Genomic DNA, 3,807 nt, shown 5'->3' on the forward strand with positions numbered 1-3,807 from the left:
AAAAAAATTGCCCAAGTTCACAGTCAGCAAGCAGAATTCAAACCCATGCAGCCTGACTTCAGAATTCAAGTAGACAGGCCAAGGCAGAAAGACAGACAGGAATCTCCTGTTTGTGTGATGTTGTGCAAAGATTCCAGCCTGCTAAGAAGGTTGGGTTCTTGTCACTAAAAGCCCAGAAGAGAAGACAAAACTGCCTAACTAGGACAAGGTCGGAACAACCATAAAGCTCTACCCAGATATTAAGCCAACTGCAATAAGGAGAGCTGAATCAAAAGTAAACCAAAAAGGGATTTCCTTTTTTAGAAACACAAGATGATAAAAGCATCAAATAGGTGAGCACGACTAGGAAAGCACAGGTCCAGAGGTTCCCAAGGGGTGAAGTTTCACCAGAGGCTGTGAAAACACTGAGAGCTGAGACTGGAAAAGAGTCACCAGGCATAAGTGTATGTTCCACCCATCAAGGACTCTCCAGGATGGTGTGAAGGGCAGAAGAGCAAGAAAAGGCAGAGGCTGTGTGGAGGACATTCACAGGAAGTCCACAGGACAGCACAGAATATTGAGGCATGAATAGTAGTTGTGAGTGATTTCCTCAAGTCATTGGAAGCAACTGACAGAAGCTTTGATTATTTTGACTTTTCCCAATACTGCAATCTGAGAACAAGCAAAACACCAAGAAAGAAATAAAGGCAAAAAGAAGGAAGGGGAAAAGAGAGAAAAGGAGGAAGGGAAGGAGGGAGAGAGTGCAAGGCAGGAGGGAAGAAAGGGAGGAAGGGAGGGAGAACCAAATTCATATAAGAAATTCATTAAGAGTGATGTTAAGTGTGAACCACGTACCATCTGCAACAGTCACCCTAGGTGCTTCATAACAAGACAGACCCTCTGAAGCAGGGCTTGGGAATCTGAACTGTTAGCAGTCCCTCAGAGGATGCTTAGGCACTCTGAAGTCAGAGGCCCACTAGTCTGGACACTGCCTAAGGCCAGTCCATGTGCTCACACCCCTGCATCTGCTGCTACATCTCCAGCTATCAAATTTTACCTGACAATCTCACATTCAGAGGAGTGGTCCTGAAGTGAGACAAAGTCTCGAGTCATCAGATAAAGATGAACTTATGTTCATAATTTGTCGTGGGCTTTGGAGTGAGGCAGACTCCAATGGAAAGCCCAGTTCTCCTTTTTCCTAGCAGAGGCTTTAGGGAAATTGCTTAAATCCACTGGACGTCAGGGTCCTCATCTGTAAAATCCTCACAGGATGGTTGGGCAGGTGATCAGGTAGGAACAATGGCTTTCTCTCAGCTACCTTTTATTTGCTGACTTTTGAGAAGGGACATCTTATTCAGGCACAGTCACATGTGCCTGTAGCCCTAGCTACTTGGGAGGCCAAGGCAGGAGGATAGCTTGAGTCCAGGAGTTCAAGGCTACAGTGTGCTATAACTGTGCCTATGAATAGCCACTGCTTAGGCAACATAGTGAAACCCCATCTCTAAAAGAAAAAAAAAAAAAAGACCAGACATCTTAAAAAGATTCTTCAAATCCTAACCCTAGTTAGACACTAGACATTGAATGCCTCTCCTAGCCTCCACTAATGGAGAAAAAATGCCCTCAAGTGTTTCATCTATTTCATCTTACTCATTCCTCAGAACATTCTGCTGACATCAACAGCCTCCAGGCCTTTACACATGCATGTCTTTCTTTATGAAATACACACACACACATGCACACACATCTCTACACCTTGCTTATTCTATAAATCCATATTCATCCTTCAACTTCTTGCTCAAGGATCACTTCTATTTTAAAATTTCCCAGACACCACGGCGTGCCCCAACTCACCCATTCTCACTGCAGTGACTGCTCCCGGAACCTGAACAAACCACAAGTCTGATCCTGCCGCACTGTGATGACTGATCTTCTGGTTTCTCCCCAACAACCATGGGTTCCCCAAAAGGCAATACTTTGTAACCCTAGCACTTACTATCATGCCTAATGTCTAGCAAGTACACACAATTTGTTGAGTTAATATATTCCACATGTAGCTTCTTCTCTGAGAAAACATCAAATGGCAGGTGACACTGATGCAGCAGGGGGGCCCTGGGATGGGGAACCACGGTGGCTTCCCTGCAGGTTTCGCCAGTGGCATTCAGGGTGGGGTCGCTGCCCTGGACCAGGCCAGGCCGAGGCCACGGAGCTCGCAGAGGCAAGGCCGAGGATAAGGTGTGGATGCCTATCACCAAGTTGGGCCGCCTGGTCAAGGACATGAAGATCAAGTCCCTGGAGGAGATCTCTCTCTTCTCCCTGCCCATCAAGGAATCTGAGATCATTGACTTTTTCCTGGGGGACCTCTCTCAAGGACAAGGTTTTGAAGATTATGCCGGTGCAGAAGCAGACCCGCTCCGGCCCAGCGCACCAGGTTCAAGGAGTTTGTTGCTATCGCTGACTATAATGGTCATGTCGGTCTGGGTGTTAAGTGCTCCAAGGAGGTGGCCACTGCCATCCACAGGGTCATCATCCTGGCCAAGCTCTCCATTGTCCCCGTGCGCAGAGGCTACTGGGGGAACAAGATCGGCAAGCCCTACACCGTCCCTTGCAAGGCGACAGTCCGCTGCAGCTCTGTGCTGGTGCGCCTCATCCGCGCACCCAGGGGCGCTGGTATCGTCTCGGCGCCTATGCCCAAGAAACTGCTCATGATGGCTGGTATCCATGACTGCTACACCTCAGCCAGGGGCTGCACTGCCACCCTGAGCAACTTTGCCAAGGCCACCTTTGATGCCTTCTCTAAGACCTACAGCTACCTGACCCCCGACCTCTGGAAGGTGGCTGTATTCACCAAGTCTCCCTAGCAAGAATTCCCTGACCACCTCGCCAAGACCCACACCAGAGTCTCTGTGCAGAGGACCCAGGCTCCAGCTGCGGCTACAACATAGGGTTTTTATACAAGAAAAAGAAAGTGAATTAAACCTGTAAAATATATATGTGTGTGTGTGTGTGTGTGTATATATATGTGCGTGTGTGTATATATATATTCCACCTGTAAAATATAAAATTATGACACTGATTTTTAAAGTGTTATATAACTTACTCATACCGTTGTTTTCAAAAGCCAGTTTAAGCCAGAGGGGAAAACAAAATAATCACACTAGTTTGGTCTTTTTTAATCTGAATCAGAATTACTTGGCTTTATCCTCTACCTAATTCATTCAGTTTGGCTCTGAATTGTAGAATCCACCTCATAAGTGGAAGATTTGCCACCATCAAGAATATTAAGAAGACTCCCTCTGACTTCAGAGGCAATTCAAGTCAGTGCAATGAACACTAAGCTAAGTACTGAAATTCTACAAAAAGAATCCTTCCAAAACCACAGCCTCTCTGATGGAACCAGAGCTCTCCTCCAAAGGTGCTAACTTCTTGTTTGGCTGACAGGCTCTTCCCCAGACCGTCTCTTGGTGTGTGTGTGTTTATCATAATTCTAACACCAAGAGTAAGAGCCCCATTTCTAACCACGGGTGCTACCCAAGCTTACCTCGCTGCCCCAAGCCAGAAGTTCCCCCTTTACGGATCACTGCCCAGGCCCTTCCCCATGCCTGAGTTTACCTTTACATTCAAGCCATCAATGTCCATTTCTCAAAATTCTACTCAATTAATAGGTACCATTTACTGAGTGGCTCTATGTGCCAGATACCTTATTAGAGGTTTTATAGACACTCTAGAATCTTAAAGCCCAAAAAACCTATGATCAAGTATTATAAGTATCCTCATACACAAGTAACTGAGCACGATATGGAACCAGGTATGACTCCAAAGCTCATGTTA

The 3,807-nt window shown here is 46.3% G+C and overlaps 1 pseudogene; it reads left to right on the forward strand.

The window, feature by feature from the left end:
• The first annotated feature begins 2,101 nt into the window (after window positions 1-2,101).
• LOC102131037 (small ribosomal subunit protein uS5 pseudogene) lies at window positions 2,102-2,921 on the forward strand (annotated as a pseudogene).
• The last annotated feature ends 886 nt before the right edge of the window (window positions 2,922-3,807 follow it).

Source organism: Macaca fascicularis, chromosome 1, assembly GCF_037993035.2.
Source record: "Macaca fascicularis isolate 582-1 chromosome 1, T2T-MFA8v1.1".
In the NCBI taxonomy this organism is placed as follows: Eukaryota; Metazoa; Chordata; class Mammalia; order Primates; family Cercopithecidae; genus Macaca; species Macaca fascicularis.